Raw genomic sequence first — 19,063 nt, 5'->3', positions numbered from 1 at the left:
TCTCTGAGAGCTAAAAATATTCTTTCATCAATTTTTAATGGCAGCCAACTGATCGCGCTGGCAGATGCCTGTAACCCCAGCACTTGGGAGGCAGAGGCAGGGAAATCAGAAGGTCAAGGTCACCCTAGACTACATATCCATTAAGAGACCACTGTGGCAAACTGAGGAGGTGCCTTAGAAAGAAAAAGAACGACAGTTGTAAAAACAAACATACAGGGCAACTTGTCATGCCCCCAGCAGTTAACGGTGAATCTAATAATGTTTAAAATGAATGATTTTTCTTTGTTTGAGGATGGAACGGAAGGACTTGCGTATTCTAGGCAAGCGCCTCGCCACTAAGCTACATCCATACCCAAGCTCTGTTGAGCAATGCTATTTTGTGTGAATGGAAAACTTGTTTTGGACCAGAAAGGAGAGTTTCCGTGTCCATGACCTTTACATGTAGAGGTAGATGACCTGACTGCCTGGCGCTGTTTCCAGGACCCCCCTCATGCTCCAGCTAATGCTTCCTATGCTGTAATAAGTGAGATTACTGGACAATATGAGGTCAGATGTGTAGACATGTGCTGTAAGCCTTGCTTTCCTCCCTGCTGCAATAATTTAACAAAATGTCAGTACGCCAGATCACAAGCTTCCTGGGTCCCCTAAAAGTACCTGGTGGGGTGTAGGCTTGGGCCTTGGGCTGATTACTCTGTCTTTGGGGCACTGCTGTTCATGTGTGATCCCAGACTCCAGCAACAACAACAACAACAACAACAACAACAACAACAAAACAACAACAACAACAAAAAACCCAACAAAAACGAAAACAAAAAAAAGGAAAGGAGCATTTTCCATTGCTAAATTCTCCCACCTCTAAGCTTGCTCAGAACTTGTTTGATAGTATCTAGCTGACCCATAAAGGGAGGGATTTAGATGAGACAGAAATGCGCCAAATTTCAGTGCTGTTTCCAAACATATATCACTTTGCCATGCCGCTGTGAAGCGGGCTGCAGAAACGCAGTGGCTTGCTATGCTTCAGCCCTGCCCTGCATGGAGCAGAGATGCTTAATGCCCGGCCTGGAGTCTAACTCTCACAAAGCTTCTACTTAGCATTTTTTAAAGATTTATTTATTTTTATTGAATATGAGTGCTTTATCTGCAGAAAAGGGCATCAGATAACCTATAGATGGTTGTAAGCCACCATGTGGTTGCTGGGAATTGAACTCAGGGCCTCTGGAAGAGCAGGCGGTGCCCTTAATCACTGAGCCATCTCTCCAGCACCCTACTTAGCATTCTTAAACATCCGTTGAAATAGGAATAATGGCAATGTGGAAAAAAAAATCAGGAATTGTTTTCATCTTCACTTAATTTTATAATTTTTACTTAATTTACATTTCACTTAATTTCCACCCTTTGCTAATTCTTAAGATTTTATATCTTTTATTTTAATATGAGTGGATGTTTTGCCTGCACTTATAGTTGTATGTTTGTGCATCACTTGAGTGCCAAAAGATAATAAAAGAGGACATCAGATCCTCTGGAGCTGGAGTTATAGATGTTTGTAAATTGGCACAGGGTGGAGGGGGTCCTGGGAATATAGTCTGGGGCCCTGGAAGGACAGCCAACACTCCTAACTGCTGAGGCATCTCTCTAGGCCCTTTCATTACATTTTCTTCTCATACAGTTCTTTACATCTTAGGAGCAGTTGGACTTGTAAACATGAAGCTCACTCATACCCGTAATATGAGACATTTCATACCCCCAAATATAAAGCCCTCCCATATCCCCCAAATAAAAAGCAGGAAACCTTTTCCTTTTCCTAAGTGTGATGAAGGCTCATCATCAGCGCGGAGTGATTCAGAGCATAACTGTATATGCCATGCACCTAGTTCTAGTCTCTTTCCTCTCTTCCTCCCTTCTTTTTTGTCCCCCCACCCCTGCCACTTTTTCAAGGCAGGGTCTCATACACCCAGGCTGGCTCTAAAATCTCTATTTTGTTACGACTGACCCCTCCTCTCCCATGTTGCGGGATTACAGATATGTGTCATTGTGCCCATCTTATTTTGCTTCCTTTAGAATATTCTAAGAACTGTCTTAAGCTCTGTGTGACTGGCATTACCATCATGAGGTGGGGTGACTCCATACTTAGGTGCCACCCACTCTGCAGCCCAGGCAGTTGTTATTCTGCTTTCTGTCACTTTGGACTGTTGTGTCTTGATTCTGGCCTCCTGTGTTCAGCATAACAGTTTGGTAAACTCCTCTAAAGCTTGCTGCCCATGCCACTGATTTGTTCTGTTTTATTAGCATCATTGCATTACATAAGACTGCTAGCTCCCCTGCAGATGCATACTTGTGTTGTTCTAGTTTTGGTCTGTGATGAATAAAGTGGTCATAAGCATTTATGCGCAAGTCTTTGGGGGAGGGGGACATATGTATTAGTTTCCTTTTAGTTAATATTAGGAGTAGTCATGTATGAATCAACTTTCCAGTGGGGATTTACCAAGAACATATAGCTGGGAAGTGGTTGTGGTTCCTCATCAGAACAGGACAGCTCCCAGGAGAGCTTTGAAGAAAGCTTCTGATCCCAATTGGTCCAGCATTTCAGACTGTGCCACAGAAGACTTCTACTAAGCTGAAAATTAAGCCTGGAATTTCTCAACATTTAGAAACTGGACCAAAAATGCTATTCCTGCCTTGTTTAACCATATACCCAATTTTATTTGGGCCTCTAAGAAGGTAATATTTGTCACAAATCAGCCAGAAGAAACCTTAAGAGAACAATGCTTCATTTTCCTTAAGGGAGGTTGGGTAGGTTTTTGGTTGCTTTCCTGGGATATAGATGTCTATTTTCTTTTTCTTTTTTTAAAATATATTTTATTAATTTATTCATATTACATCTAAATTGTTATTCCATCCCTTGTATCCTCCCATTCCTCCTTCCCTCCCATTTTCCCCTTACTCCCCTCCCCTATGACTGTGACTGAGGAGGACCTCCTCCCCTGTATATGCTCATAGGGTATCAAGTCTCTTTAGATGTTTATTTTCATTGGGAGTTGATTATAAGTTACTATTGTTCTTATTCAGAGAGAAAACAAGATTGGACTCAGGGATGTCTATCTTTTCTTTTATCTTTCTCTCTTAGCTTTGGAGATAGGGGTTGAAAAGAAAGAAAGGGGAATATAGAACTATATAGGGATAATAGAACAAAAAGTAGATTATTGACCCTCCTCCTCAACTCAAGCTTTATTTAGACTCACAAATAAGGTAAATTTGAATTCATTGGTATAAAATTTTGTATATCCATACAAAATAAGTTTAATTTTGAGACATTGGTATAGAATTCAAATATAAGATTATTCTTCACACACATTATATATATTTCTACTCTTAATATGAGGTATTGTACCCATACGACTCAATTATAATACAAGGTTTACTCCCAATACTTTGAGAGTGCCATTGCAGCTGTCCTGTTCTGATAAGGAATAGCAACTGAAGCGCTTGGTGCTGGGACATGAAGGATGCAGGATGTCAGTGTCCAGCATGCTGAGAGGAATGAGTCCTGTCAGGTCTGATCAAGCATCAGTGTCCAATTCTTTTCTTGTGAAAACATTTAATTTCTCACAAGCATTATATAGTCCTAACATTATAAATATATGAGGTGTGCGGGATGCACAGAACAATTAAGGCTAGTTCTCTGCTCTCTGTACGAGCAGAAGAAATACATCTGTTAGTCTTCATTCATGCCATACGAAGAATGGCATCTAATAATAAGTCACATGGATTCTGTAACCAACAAGAAGCATTGTCTATGCACAGACATTCATGTCTAAGCCAGCCTCAGAGCTATTCCCTTGTAGGGAGATTAGGAATATAAGTTACCTGCTTGTTCTGCAATTTGAAGCCTTTCCATCATGATTGTAGCCCCCTCCCTCATGACCTCCTGTTCCCACCCTTCCTCCTTCATCCCCTTCTCCTTCCTCCCCTGGTCTTCAGAAAGGGGACCTCCTCCCCTATTATCTGACCTCAACCTATCAGGTGTCATCTGCATTACCTGTAGCCTCTTCCTCTGTGGCCTGGGAAGGCTGCCCTGCCAGGGAGAAGTAATCAATGTTGGGGGGGGGTATTGTACCCATACAACTCAAGTAGAATACAAAGTTTACTTCCAATACTTTCAAAGAGCTATTGCAGGCTGTTTAGGAGAAGTAAGTTTTATACAAATTAATTTTTAGTTGATCAAATCATGGTCATGTCAATTACTAGTCTATATTACAAGAATATACATCCCAGGTTCAACAGATAAATACAATTCTATAGTTAGATAAGGTAAAATAGTTAGATAAGGTCTTCAAAAACCTCAGAGATGGCATTTAAAGATTTTTTTTTAGTATTTTAAAGATTCACTGACAATAAGACAGATTAACTCCTGGCAACACCCAGCCTACCTCAAAGAACATGATGAACCTCAAAGAATCTCCTTATGGAGATGGCTTCAAACATGGCAAACAAGCCACTGGGCAAAGTGTCCTTGTTTCAGTCACTGACAGAATTCTGCCCCAAAAGGGGCAAGCTTGGATGCAGGCAGAGCCAAAGGCCAAATTCTGCCAAGACAGGGTAAGCCAAGTCCTTAATAGTTCCTGCCTCACAAATATGTCTGTTTGGTATACTGGGCCAGGAGGCTGAAGATGATGCTCCAACACTTTAAAGAGTTTTGGATGCCTGTTCAGGCAGCAAACTGGGTTTGAAGAACAGATAGCTTTACAATTAAGCTTAGTTGTTTAGGGGTTAAAATGTTTTTAGGTCTAGATAGCTGTTTTTAGTTGATAGAGATGAGATATGATAGATATTGATTTACATTCAGAATTTTAGACTCATCAAGATAGGAAAGATGTTTTCTTCAAGGTTGCCAAATACAAATAAGCAAAACACTATAAATGTAACATTTATATAATTTCTGATTGTTTCATGGTTCTTCTTGATGTATATAGTTTATTATATATATGTGTGTGTGTGCATGTAATAATATAAATGTATATGTAAAATGAATTAATTAAAAAAACAGATTTCAGGGTATACTAGCAGTAATGTAGAGCTGAATACTCTAGGCTGTAGTCTAGACAGCTGCATGTTGGGTACCCTCAGAGCTGATGTGATGCAGGTTGTCAGGGAGCCGAACTCTGCAAAGAAATGTGAGCCTGTCATTCTCTTGTTGAACAGAGCTCACTGGCAGCCCATGAAGGTAGCTGACAAAAGGCTAGCTGAAGATGCTTGGCTTCTGGGGCTGAGCCTCCTGGCTGGTAGCCATCTATCCACAGCCACACCTGGCTCTCTTCAGAATGATTCTCACAGTATCCCACAGGAGGTGAATGTGGCAGGTTAATGTGTTATTTATAACAAATCATTCTTGCCTCCTGCTGCTTGTCACTCCTTATATTTTTGTACCAAATGCTCTGCAGCTCTTATAAATAAGAACTCCCTATTGGACTGTGTTATTACCTTTATTGTTTGGGTGGTTTTTTGTCTCTTATTCTCTTTGCTGTGTTCTGAAGTGAACAGCCATCTGATTTCCCACCTCCCTTTCTTCACAGGCCCATTCTGAGAATGAAGTGAATAAATGTGTGTTATAGCATTTAGAAGAGAGCCTGACGTAGAGTAATCACTCAGTAAGATTTAATCATCACTGTTATTTCCACAACCATCATCATCATCTCATGAGTATGAACCTGCACATTTATATAAATATGCACATATGTTTAATCTGTCCAAATGCCTGAGTGGCTTCCCACAGCCTATGAATCAGTATCTGAATGATAGCCCAGCATTTATGGCAGCCCTCGGCTTCCTTGTCCATCTCAGCTTTCTTTTCCTTATGGTGGTTGAATTGAGCTGAACAGTTCACTGTTCCCTCCTAGTCTCCTCCATGGCTTTTCTTACACTAAGCTCCATGGTTAACAACAACAACAACAGCAGCAGCAGCAGCAAAAAACAAAAAAACAAAACAAAACAAACAAACAAAAAAACCCTAAGTACCATCACCATCCTTTGTTACTGAGCACAGACAATATGAATATTTTCCTCCTGTGAAAATGAGATTGCTTGTGTAATTCATTCACACTTCCCTATTCTTTCTACCATGTTCTCCCTTGTGATAAAACCCAGCCATGCTTGAGTCTTTTCTCCTCTACCAGAGAATACACATAGTGCCTTGAAAACATGGCTGTAAATTCTTTCCTTCCTTATATCTTCGCCTTGTTCTAATTATGCCTTCCTTGGCACAATAGCCCTCCTATGCAAATGTCTCCCTCCACACTGGTAATACATTAATAAAAACAAGATGAACACTATAAGAGGGCCGTGTATATCAGTCACCTCTAGACAAAGGAGAGATAGGCAGCCTGTGTGGTCAGTGCCGTCTCCTGTCGTATCTCTTCATCTTTCCCAAGTCTATAAAATTTCCATTTTTACTTCTTTGCCATCCATTAAAATTACCTGTTGCTGTTGAATCATTGGCTTGCTAGCATTCAGTGATTAGTTCTGTGAGTATGCTAACGGTTGGTAATGTCTTCAGAACCTCCTCTCCCATTTTTAACATTAATGGTCTTAAATACTCATCTCCCAGGGGAATTCTCTTCGCCAGTGGGTTTTCCCATGTCCCACCGAATTCCTGGGGTATGGCAGGAGTGATTGTGGATCTTCACATTCATGTCCATGTTAAGGGGTATGTTTTCAGCAATGTACAATAACAGTTGTCAAGAAGGCTGAGAGTTCAAAGCAAGGGATGCTTGTGAAAACTATTGCCAACACTGAGGCATTTTTTTTTTTTCAGATGCAGGAAAGAGTAGCAAGAAAGGGCATTTGGATAGCTTCCTCCTTGGCCTAGTGCCTATTTTTGTTCTAAGATTGAGAGAGTGAACACTAGTTAGTAGCAGGGAATTGAGAGCTCAGCTTGGAGTTCTAGATGCAGATGAGTTTTATCCCACAGAACAAAGAAGCAGATTTTGGGATCAAATCTTTAAGAGACAGGAAGAGGACAATGCCTCTGACACAGGAGGGCTGGTGAAGGATGAGGAAAGGGATGTAGGTTTTGCTGATTTAAAATAAAGAGCATGGAGTGTAAAGACTCTCAAATAGTGAGATGTTCAGCAACTCCGTGCAAGACTTTCATACAGATGATGATGACAACAGTACGAGCATTAGCGAAACATTGGAAAAGCAGGACAATTGAGTTGTAATTTGAATGAATGAATTAAATAATTAAAAAAAAAAAAAAGAAAAGCAGGAGTCAGTTGAAGTTCAGCAAAAATGAAAGCAGTGCAGCTTTCCTATCATGAGGAAATCTCCACAGTGTACTTGACTAAGCAAGACCTAAAGAACAATAAACCCTAACACCTATAGATATGTCAAGGTGGATGGGGGAATTCTCACAGGGCTTCACACCTCAAAAAAAAGCTACAGGCAATATGACGTGTGTGTGTGTGTGTGTGTGTGTGTGTGTGTGTGTGTGTGTGTGTGTGTAACAATTATGATTAAAGAACAAGAAATCATAAATTTGACAATGAGTGGGAGGAACATGGGAGGAATTTGAGGAAGGAAAGAGAAATGGGAAATTATATATATATATATAGTACTCACTATGAAATACTCAAAAAGATAAAGTTAAAAAGCAAAAGCAAAAAAAAAAAAAAAAAAAAAGAACACTAAAAGTAGTCATTTCACCTACTTCATGACAGAGTAGCTAACACTGGTGCATTGTGTATTTAAAATTTTCTAAGAGGCTGTATGTTATGTTAAAAATTCTTATTATAAGATAAATTAATAATGATATAAATAGTGACAAAGAAGGCAGAAGGACATTCTGGATATGCCCATGGCCTTTATGGCAGTGAGTAGTTTTATTGGAATATAATTCATTCAAATTCATTAACTTGCATACATTAAATATATAAAGATTTTTTTTCACACGCTAGCTATAACTCAATAAAATGTTCTTTTAATGTTATCTCAGAACAGCTGGCTTTTATTAATTTGTCAGCATTATTTAGCTGGAAGATTGGAATAGTGTTTTACATGTGTATCTGCAGGCTAAAGTACAATTCAAGTTTCTCCTGAAAGCATGATCTCAGAGCCGTGCTCAGTAACTGATGCCTGAAATTAAGACACAAGCTCTTCATTAACAAGCACACACACTGCACATGAGCAGAGATTTGTCCATCATCCTGTGGTCTCTTCATCATCCACCAGCTTCATTCATAGTAGGTGACAGTAAGATTAACTCATGGGTTAAGCATTTTGAAAATTGTTTATCGGCTTTCTACTACCTGTGACCATAGACAGCCTAATTCATGACCATGTGTCATTTGTTCTTCTGTCCTTCACATTCAACCGTCCTATCGTTGAATTAGGTTAATTTGAAACGAATACACCCATACAGTCTTCAGGAGGAGCCAAAACATCAATTGGCAAAGTAAAAGAAGAATCAAGACAGGCACAAATAACCTCAACTAAGCAGATGGATGTTAAAAGGAATAACTCTGGGGCACTGCTGTTCATTTCAGAGAGTAGGAGAACCAGCAACAGTGCTACCTATGGGCAAGACTGAGGGATTTTTAAATTGACAGCAAATCCAATAGAGTTAACAGGATGGTGTGCCCGCTGGAGAATTAATGCAAACTTCAACTGTGCTGTGATAAAGACATTAGAGGAGGAGCCTACTGTGTAAGTGACTTAGGACTGTAAAGCTTGGTACATAACACCCATGGGATATGCAGCCGGGCGACTTGGTAGACAGCTTTAACTATTCAAAATGCAAGTGAATATTGCTTCAGGTAAGAAGCTTGCTGTACAAGGCCCAAGTAGGGAAAAATGAAACCAAACCATATAAAGTGAGTGAGATGGATTTGAGCTCATCTAGCAAAGTGTTTCATAAAATCTAAAATGGAATGGAACATTGCAGGAGGAGATGACTACCCTATCTCTGCAAGGATGCGAAGATGGCTCAGTGACACCAAGTATGTCTGTTATCAGTGCAACCAAATTGGCACAGGGTCTAGCATTGTATTTATTTACTTATTTATATGATATTAAAAGCACAACTGATGATTTAAGAACTATGAAAATTAAATAACAAAATTCTGCTTTAATTTCTGACAGTAAATTACTCTCAGTAGCCAGCAGCTATGTCATTAAGTCAGAAACCATAAAGTTCATTACCAGATGTTAAATTCTGTCACGTTATATTTCTAAAAAGATATGTTCAAGAGATATGAAGGAAATAAACAACTTCCCAAACACTTGTAAAGACTTCAGCTCCATTTTCTTATATCATCTCTTTTCTCTTATCTCACCACTCTTTTCTTTTATCCCCAGATAATAGGACTAACTAAATTATTATTATTATTATTATTATTATTATTATTATTATTATTATTATTGTTATTCACTATGTAGACCACGATGGCTTTGAACTTACAGAGATTCACCTGCCTCCACCTCACAAGAGTGGACATGCAGCACCATGCCTGGCAGTTTCCCCAATATTTGCTTGATTGTTATAGAGTTGTCTTGATTGTTATAGAGTTGTCTTGGTGAGGAAGAAGTAAGTGGTAAAGAAGCTAGACTGGATTAATGGAAGTGTCAACAAGGGCAAATACATAGACTAAATTTACAGCAAACAAAGGATAGAACCCAAGCAAGAATTCTGTGCAGGCTCTGGCTACATGAGGACAATTTATAAGCAGCACTCTTAGTGGCTGGGCATTCGGTTTCCTAAAAAGGAAGTTATTTGGAAATTATATCCTGATTTAAAAACCTAGCAAAGCAGTAATATCATCTCTAATATGCAAATATAATAATAGAGGCGATACATTCTGAGCTGCTTCCGTGGTTCTGCACAAGTTTTAGTGGAGGTGCTGGTTGAGGTGGTGACATCACTTTCTTCTCAGTTTACAAATTTTCTGTATTATAAGGGACATTTACAGTTTGTAGTTCAGCCTTACCATTGTGCAGAGTTAAAAATCAAGACACACAGATAAATGTGTGTAGCCAGACTTTTTAGCTACTTATTGGATTCTCTTTTTTCCTACCTCCCTACACCACCCCTACCCTTCCCACCCACCCCTGTCATTAAGTAGGAGAGAAAGAAGGTTAGAGGGGAAAGGGACCATCTATATCATTAGATTTCATCCTTCTGATTAGGGGATGTCAAGTTCTTTGGGGGGAGTTTGATTTTTGGATATTGCCAACCAGCAATGAACAATCCAGCAAATGGCAAACAGAACCAGCAGCAGGAGCAAACAGCAAATAGCGCTGGCTGGAGGAGTAGCAGGGGAGCAGCAGCTGCCACCCGCCTCAGGGCTCTAACATTTAAATATTTTCTCAAGAGCCCTCAGAATTCCAAATGTCATGCCCTTGCAGAAACTATCTGTAGCTGGCAAAATCATACCCCTGATAGAGCACTAGGCAAGTCATAGTCAGGTGCTGTGGACAGTCTGAAGCCAACCCATATCCCACACCTGGGATTAATACAAAAACCCCCTTCATAACATTTCTATGTTTAAAAACCTCAAAATTCTCACTACCAATATGTGTTGTTTGTCTTTATATCAGAAAAATTTCCTATGCTTTCTGGCTTATCTGGACATGCATTTTCGGTAATTGATGAGGTATTGCTAGCAAAGAGAGAAGGGTCAAAGTGAACTCTAGTTTTGTTAGTATTTTAAAAAATCATAAAACAACAACAACAAAGCCCAAACCAACCAAGCCAAACCAAACCACCTTTACTGTTTCTTATGTAGTCTAATCACCACCTCCTTTAGAAAAAGATAGCCTTGCTCCCAGTTCACAGAAAAACATAAGGACTCAGAGCGAAGAATAGACAACTCCCTATTGAGTTTGAATTGCTTTATCTTGTCTAAATATGTGACATTGGACTTGATTCTGAGTCCTATCCTGGCTTTGCAATTTGGACCATTTCTCTGTCCTGAGGCCTGTCTTACTACGTCACTTCTCTTAGTATCTGCAGGGCTTGTTGAGAGCACAGTGTTCAGCCTTAAGTCCCCCCATGATGACTTGTGTGTCCCATATTTCTTTCACAGTCCACAGAGGCTTTTTTAAATTTATGCCTTACATCTCTAGAAAAAGAATCCCAGGCTTTTCCCTCCTGTATGTTTTGGTCTTGTTTCTTCATGTTCCATGATGCCAGGTGAGGTTGTCAGTACAACGGAGCCAAACTGATGGGATGGGAGAAGATTGTTCTGCCATTTTTCTAGGTCCTTGAGTTGCACATCAAATCTAGGGCTGATCACTCCACACTTGCTCAGCCTGCCTGTGAGGTTCACGACTATTTTCCCAGCTCTGTGGTCATCAATGATCTCAAAGTCACCAATGTAGCCTTGCTTCATCACCACAGTCAGGAAGCGGATGCTGACTTTGGAGCATGGCCTGATGAGGACCTCTCTTCTTAGCATTGTTGATACTCTTGAGAGCATCTGCCAGGACATTCTTGCTCACCATGGTAACCTCATGCAAAGAGTGTGCCCCACATTTAATGTTGGATTTTCCTTTGGGATCTTTCTGACGCTCTCCAGAGGCAGCAGGAAAGTGCTGAGATGGATGGACAGACCTGCAGGTTTCTTTGCTGATAATGTTCAATACAAACTGAGGGGCTGAGGAGACAGTGCAGACAGATAGTAAAGTACTTTCTGCACAAGCATGAGGACCTCAGTTTGACCCTAAAACCCATGCTTTAAAAAGTAAACAAACATACATACAAACAAAAAAAACCTCAGGTGTGATGGGGTACGTTTAAAATTCTAGCTTTGGCAAGGTAGGTGTATGGGGCTAAGTGGCTAAGTGGCTTGCTGTTGAGCTATCCCATGCTATTTTGTGAGTTCCAAGACAATGAGAGACCCTGTATCAAAAGCAAATCATCTAGTTATCAACACTCAAGGTTGCCTTCTGGCTTCCACTTGCATGCACCTTCACGTGCACCTGGAGTTGCAAAACCACAAGCACACACACTCACACACACACACACCACATACCACACACACACACACACACACACACACACATCTACACACCTAAACACCCCACCCACCTATACACCACACCATACATACATACACACACCACAATCACACTATACACATAAACACATACACCACACACATACACCACATACCATACACACACACACATACCACACACACACACACACACACACACACACACACACACACACACACACAGTGACTGCACTGTGGGGAATCTCCTTACCTGCTATCACCTAGCACCTCCCCTACATTTGGTCCACAGAAACAAAAATGGAGGAAGCCTTTTCCACAGAGTTCTAGTGCTTTAAGGTCTGTGAAACAAGCCTTCTGTTCCCCACAGTAAATTCTGGAAGGTTTCAGGCCCACTTAAGAACTCTGTTGGGTTTGTCATCCTCAGGGGCACTGCTCACGATGTGGGAGAATCCATGCAGTCCAGTACACATATTGTGAGGGAAGCCTGGCTGGTCTGCTCCATCACCCCGTGGACTGCTGAAGACAGACAGAACGGAACATATTTGAACCACACAATGCCACTTGATACTGACAGTGCCTCAATAGCGCCCCGCATTCCACACCCCCATTTCCTGAAAAGAAAACAGAAACAACAAATCATTAGATCCTTTGCTGAGTCACACACCTAGACGGTAGCGTGCCAGATGGGCTGACTTGGGGACCAGGTCCTGACCACAGTGCTCTGCTGTCTCAGGGTAGCCCCTGCCAGCCACTCCAGGTACTTGGATTTAGTGTCCTGTCTCTGTTCATGTTCCGGTCCTCAGGTGGCCTTGGTCCTCTTCTTGTTTCTTAAGGAGCCACAGCTGACACCTCAGGCTGCCTCCATCATGGAGCTTTCTCCTTCCAGAGTAATCTCTCGACCCCATGCTCTGCGAGTGCTCTCATCAAAGGACCCTGTGTATTTCCTTTGTGGAGCTCATTCTCTCCCCCTCCCTGTCCCCTCTCATTCTCTGTAGTATCTGTGTATCATTTATAATCATTTACCTTTCTAATTTACCATCTACTGCAGGCCTTTCCCTGCCCTTTTTATTTTTCTTAGCTCTGGATCCACAACACAGCTTGAACTCAACTATTTTTTGAATTTATGAATAAATAAATGAATAGATGTTTGTTTGTACCTTCCCTCAGTAGCTGTCACATCATGCCTTATGTTTTAGTCCTTTGCAAAATGTTTCTCTGACAGAGTTGATTATAAACCTGTGGAGTCTAAGGTTTATGCTATAGGCAGCCTTTTATTCATCATACGATCCAGCTCCTGCTTAAGACATGCTCATTAAGAGAGTGTGCCCTGGTGTGTGCATGCTCTCTGGAACTGAAAGGGCCTCATGAACTTTCAGCCAGCACACTGCCACTTATTTGAATGCTACTATGTTGCTAACAAGTGTTTGAAAATGATTCTCTTTCCTTCTGTAGGAGTCTTGGTACCATGGCAACCACATTGGTTTGATTTTGGAAGCATGTCTCAGAACTGAAGGCTTTTCCTTCTACCTGCTGTTATAACAACCAAGAGCTAGGACATTTCACCTCCAAAAGGGTATTGTTTCTAACTAACAGATTCCAGGAGGCATAGCCCTTTATCACATGCCCTCTAACACGGTTTCTACCTTCACTGCCTACCTCCATCTCACCCAGTTCTTGATGGGTTATTTTGAGCTCTGAAATCATGATGTCATAGACTCAGCTGCAACCACTCCTTTGTTACTCCCTCCCAGCAGTTCAGATCACTGAAGTCCAGGATGCCAGATCTAGACATGCTGAGAAGGGCAATGTAGCAAGCTGTGCTGTTCACATAGACAGCATCTTATTCTGGCCACGGCTAGTCACCAAACTGCTGACCCCATGTCTTGCTATGGGCATCATCCTTCACGCAAGTGATCACTGCCGTGGCCCTGTGTAAAATGAATTTACCAGATGTAGAATAGGTTCCTGGGTTTTCATTTTACAGTTAGGTGTTTTATGGGAGATGTCATGGCACGATGCTGGCAGCTGTGATGCAAGACAAGCAAGTCTGGAAGCCAAGCAGGATAATGTCAAACAAGGCATCTGAAGAAGTAAAACAGGACCAAAGCCAGCATCAAAGCAGAGGCAGGTTCACAGCAACATTATGCAAACAGGGAAGACAGATATATAACACTGGAAATGTAGATAACTCATAGCTTTATCAGGTGCAGTTGGAGATAGGGGCTTTGCTATAAAATCTATATTTTGGGGTGATAAATATCCTCCACTATGAATGTCATAAGTCAATAATTTTGGCCTGTTTTGTCTCCTGATTGGCCCTCAGGCTCAAGAAGAGTTATTGACATATAGACGGTGGGCAGTAAACATTTGGTGAATGAACAGACTCAGGAAAGAGTTTTTTAAAATATAATATTTATTTGGTAACATATTTAGCAAAGGCCTTCACACAAATCTTATGTGTACCTTGGATCACTCATTGAGGGTGTGCGTTATTTTGTTTTATGAATAAAGAGATAGGCAGGGAGGTCCTTCATCAGGAAAGTTGTATTATAGAACTCTGCTCCTGGGGGGTAGAGTTCCTCTGATTCTTGTTTCTAGGGAGACAAGACATGAGGAGAAAGGAGAGATAGGATCTAGGTACAGCAGTGCCAATGAGGGGAAATCCTATCCTTTTTCTGGGAACCTACAATTGATTCTCCACCTGAGGTGACACAAGGCTGCAATCACTGCAGCTCCCAAGCTCTTGATTACCACAATTGGCAGTGCCAAGATACTAGCCCGCTACTGACTCCAGCACAGTTTGTTAAACACACTTATGGAAGGGTGAGCTGAGTGGTTAGCTTTGCAGGAACTGTCCTGTAATATCCAGTTGAACATTCAGCTGTGGCAGGGAAGGGGTAGGCTTCATGCTAAGCTGCTGGCTCCAGCCAATGGGGTGAGCATTTGCTTTCATGAAGCTGGTCTGTAAACGATGCCTTTGGGATGTTGTACTTGCTGATCATCACCTTGCACGTGCCAGGCATTGTGCTAGCTGAGTCACTCGGCCTTCACAGCCGCACAGTGAAAGATATACCGCCACTACGCCCAACTGAAAGAAGAGAACGTTTTGGCTTTGGGAGTGTCACTGCTTGGCCCATGAAACTTCAATTCCTCATTTCTAGTCTCTGTGCCTGCTTCAAAGCCATTAGAATTTTAACTTAGTGCACAACAATAGACATCCTCATGTTGCCCATTGGCTCATGTTTTCCTGGGTGCCTTATTACGGATTATTGACGAATACTTTCCCAGGCTCCTTGGTGCCCTGTTCCCATTTCTACTATCCTTGAACTCAGTGAGTGCTCAGTTCATTTAGAGCTAGTGATCTAATAATCATGCAGATAGTTTTCCCCTGCGTGGCAGCCATCTTTATTCCTCAAATCAGCTGTGCCTGCTTGCAAGCACCAATGAGGAAGGGCTCTGTGGACTATTGACAGTTTCTTGGAGAGCGAGGGAAGGGGCATTGTCCTCGTATCCTAACCTGAGAATTCAGTCATTCCTTCCAGCCATTTGTGCGTACTTATTCCCTAATTACCCACGGCTGGGGGAGGGACAGAGCATATAAGCTAAGACAGAGCACCAGAAAGGGAATCCATCCACATAGCTGTAAGGAAATCATCGCCTGCTGGATGTGGACTTTGCTTGGTGCATGATCTTTGGGGTCACCCCTGCTCTTGCCAGTAACGCCTTACCTGTGTTCTGTAAGTAAGCCTAATAAACTTGTTGATTTCCCCCCAGGGTAAACCATGGTAAAATAGAACTCAGTAGAACTTGGTTATTTATTGGACTTTTATGAAGGGATGATAGATATTGTTTATGCCTCCCTGGTGCTTTCCCCCATCCAAGGAATTTCCGCAACAGCCTTTTTTTCACTTGACTATACTTATAAGTATCTGTAGGTGCCTGACATTGGCCAGGGAGTCTTAACACCTGCCTCTCTTTATATGTGGTAGCTAGAGTTTTTTTCTTTAAAAAAAAAACTATGAATATATATCTATATATCTATTGGAAATGTGATAGATTTATCTCTAGTTCACCTACCAAATCACACACTACTATGAACTAGATTTTGCTATCTTAAAATGGGGCAAAACCTACTTCAAAGGGTTATTTCAAGGTTTAAATGAAATAATATATGAAAGAGGTTTGACATGGTAAATGATAAACTGATGTTTAAGAAAAATCTGGAGTGGTAGGTGATAGTCAGGTGGACAGATTCTTAGGTATTTTTAGGCATTTTTCAGTATTTTACCAATATCTCTCTTGGTTATTTGTGGTTGTTATTTGTTAGCCTACAGCAAATTTCCAAGAGATGACTTGATTTTCATATTCTGGTGTGTTTTAAACTGAATATAATATTAGAAAAAGGCGGCATAATGCTTTGCTCCAGGTCAACAACAGTCAAATCTGGATACATTCACGTTGCCCCCCAGTGATTGACTTGGAGGCTATCAGAGGAAGCACCTGTGATTTATAAGAGGGCGGGGCTCTGTCCCACTTGTCATAGTTACAGTACCTATGTGCAAATACAGTTGGCTCCATGGAGAGTGAGGTAGTCAGAGCTAGGCTCTTGACTTCAAGACATTACAGCTTCTCCATGAGATCTCGGGGCAGTATGTTAGCAGTGAGGACCCTCCACTTCTTCAGAACAGCCCTAATAGATTAATTTATAAGCAGCTTTAATGGCATATGAGGCTGAAAACTCATCATGTCCTTAAACAATAGCCAAGAGTCTGACATTACAACTTTCCAACTACAATACATGCCTCAGGGGAAGGAACCAACAGCCATTTCACAGCAAGGGATGTGATCTTACAGTGTCTGCTTCTGACTCCGAACGCCAAGTGTGTAAGACCTGACTCATGCCTCTCCCCAGGGGCTGCCAACATCTACAGCATTTTGTGAATGCTGAATGATGAACAAAATGGGAAGTAATATTTTTAATACGCCACAGTAGGAATAGAGAGTTAGAGACAAAGGACCATTATAAGCAATGCACAGGTTTTGGTGAACTGTTGAGACTATGGAAGATTTGCAAATTTTATTCAAGCCCAGTTTCTGTCCTATAAAATTGAGGCATACCTAGATTAAGAGATTGTACTACAATTTTAAGTTATATAACACACACATTATATACTTAGATAAATATTATGTACTTAGAATGCTACTTTCAGAGCAAAGTAAAAACTTGCATGGTGATTACTGTTATTGTGGTTGCTAAGCTTTCAGTAGTCTGGGGCAGAGGAGAGAGGCTAATTCTTCTGGTGAATCTGGTCTTCTGGCACAGGTTCATCTCATGAGATGGCAAGAGATCAGAGAACACCTAAAAACTCCAGATAAGCTTGAGGAAAAAGTAATAGGAGAGTGGCAAGTTCCGTGTGAAACCAGAAAAGCACATGAAGATTGGTTGGACCTAGCATGGAAGCCAAGTTGTGAACAATGCACTGTAGTGGGATTGATTTTGATAGCCCTTTCCACACTGAGTAGGTGATCCACTACGGTTTTATGGACATGATTCAAGTGTACAGTTTGGTGGTATTTGATGACAGCACACACCTGTGCAGAGCCCCATCATATAATTAGGACATAGAACATTTCTGCCAACATTGAAAAATCTTTTTTGTCCTCTTCCCACCCTGGGGAAAATTCACCTTCATTTCCAACACTATGATTTTTACCTGGTCAGGCACTTTACACAGATAGAGTCATACTTCGTAGACTTGTGTGTGTCTCAATTCTTTTATCCAGGCTCATGTTTTGAATTTCATTTACATTTAATTATTTTGTAGGTATATGCACATGTCATTACACATGTGTGTATTTCTCAAATAACAACTTGCAGGTTCCTGAACTCTCCTTTCACCACGTGGGTTCCGAGTTGTCCGGCTTGGCAGCAAAGTCTTATCTGCTGAGCTACCTCACCAGCCCCAGACACCTGCTTCTAAGATCATCCATGTCACTTGATGTGTTAATTTCTTCTCACTGTTGAGTACTATTGTCTTCTGGTGTTTATTGTCCTCTGATGGACTGTTGAGTTTCCAGTGTCTGTCATGAATAGGGATACTCCAGACATTCATGAGTAAATCTTTGTGTGTGTTTAGTTTCTCATGGGATATCCTTCAAAAGGATCCTAAACTGAGGCATGGGAGAAAGTCTTTGTATCTATAATTTGACTAGTTACTGAACATGATCTGTCCTGGGAGAAGCAGTTGGCAGTTGTTTTCTGAGGAGTGAAACATCTGGAGACAGCAACTCAGGTGTGAGACACAGCAGCCACTACCCAGGCTGAGGGTCTCGATCCCAAGCAGACCTGGTGGAGCATCACAGTTTCTACTAAACCATCTAGGATCATTCACTGAGATCATGCTTTTGCCCATTTATGTCTGTGTTCCATCTCAGGCTTATTTTTGTGCATAAGGTGGGTTAGCTGTAGAACTTCATTTTGTGCATAAAGACGCTCAGTTGCAGCAGCCCCAGTTGTTAAAAGGCTTGCCTTTCCCTATTGAATTCCCAGGAACCTTTGTTGAAAATCAATTTACCACATATGCGTGGGCCTATTTTTGGCTCTATTCTATTTCATTGATCTATTTATCCTCACGTGAAGCAGTTTTGAACAAAATCTGGCAGAAACAATGTAACCCCTTATGGTCAGTAAAGTAAGTTGCCAGCTTAGGAAATAGAGGAAAGGAGTGGATAGCTTATAGTTCATTTCAGAGGCAGACCGTAATGGCACCTAATGCTTAAACCTGAGGTAAATTAGATGGCATATGCTCATAATTAGTAAGGCCACAGTTATAAGCCAATCCCGAAATATCAGTGACTTACCTCAGTAGAAGTTTACTTCTTATTAACATCATTACCTTATAGGATATATTCTGTAAGCAATGACTCAGACACCCTGGCTGCTTCCTTCTTCTATGTATGCCACCTACATATAGAATGAGAAAGAAGCTCAAGTACATGCTTGTCTGGCCTGGATGTGCCCATATTAAAGTCCGTTATCTGGCTGTTGCCCCATC

At 41.1% G+C, this 19,063-nt stretch overlaps 1 protein-coding gene and 1 pseudogene across 1 annotated transcript in view; one reads left to right on the top strand and one right to left on the bottom strand.

Annotated features, from left to right (window-relative positions):
- Ryr3 (ryanodine receptor 3) overlaps nucleotides 1-19,063 on the top strand; it is a 532,014-nt gene that overhangs the window by 44,742 nt on the left and 468,209 nt on the right.
- Nucleotides 11,112-11,493, bottom strand: LOC127188001 (40S ribosomal protein S15a-like; annotated as a pseudogene).

This window comes from Acomys russatus, chromosome 4, assembly GCF_903995435.1.
Source record: "Acomys russatus chromosome 4, mAcoRus1.1, whole genome shotgun sequence".
Lineage (NCBI taxonomy): Eukaryota > Metazoa > Chordata > Mammalia > Rodentia > Muridae > Acomys > Acomys russatus.
Note: the sequence above shows the minus strand (reverse complement) of the source record. Positions and strands in the feature narration are given on the sequence as shown.